Here is a 987-nt window from a genome sequence, read left to right as displayed (position 1 = left end):
GCTGCCAGCGCCGCCCCAGAGCGCCCCCAGTGCCCCAGCGCGGCCCCCCCAGCGCCCCCCGGCACAGAATCTCCGGCCCCATTACTGCCCCCCGTAGCCCCGCGGCCCCTCCGCGCCCCCCAGCGCCGCGCTCCCCACGCCCGGTCACTCACCCCGCAGCGCCCATCGCCGCCGCTGCCCTTCAGCCGCCGCCGCCGCCGCCACCGCCCGCAGCCGGCGGCCCCGCCGCCCCCCCCCGCCGCGCAGAGCCACGGGCTGGCGCTCCCCCGTCGCCCGCTCCGCCCCGCCCCGGCCCTCCCCGGCCCGCCCCGGCCCCGCCCGGCCAAGATCGGCGGCGGCGGCAGCGCGGGGGGCGCCGGGGGGTGCGCGGCCCTCACGGCGGCGGGACTACAACACCCACAGTACCTCGCGGCCGCCGCGACACCGCGCGTGCGCGTCACCTCGGGTAACCCGAGCCGAGGCGGGGCGCCATCAGTGGCGTATTTAGCGCGCGACGCGGCGTGACGCGGAAAGCGCGCGCGGCGCGGGCTCCGTGAGGGCGGCCGGGCGCTCCCAGGTACCGGGCGTGTGGAGGCCGCGGCGGAACGGGCCCGGTGCCCCTGCGCCGCGCTCGGAGCTGCGGCCGTGGGCTGCGGCGGGGACAGCGGGTGAGGCGGTGAGGGCGCTGGCGGGGCAGCCGGGCAGCCGCTCCCAGGGGGCCCCGGCAGCCTGCCCGGCCCTGAGGGTGCTCGTTCCTGTGGCAGATCAGGCGCGTTAGCCGTGGCTGTTGCCGTGCTGTGGTGTCTAAATCCTTTTTGGCGTTGAAATGGAGGGGGCAGTTGGTTGTGCTACTGCACACCAAGGGAAAAGTCTGCTTAGCCTTGAAAATCAATTAAAAATGCAGGTGTTTTCTTAATCTTGTGCAGGCCTGATGATAGTGACAGCTGACCTCCACACGAGCTGCTGACTGTTCCGATGTCGCGTTGTTGTTTTCATTAATCCCAGAAA

This window comes from Fringilla coelebs (genome assembly GCF_963513975.1).
Source record: "Fringilla coelebs genome assembly, chromosome: 4".
NCBI classification, from domain to species: Eukaryota; Metazoa; Chordata; class Aves; order Passeriformes; family Fringillidae; genus Fringilla; species Fringilla coelebs.
The sequence above is the reverse complement of the archived record's forward strand: the minus strand, read 5'-3'. Positions refer to the sequence as shown.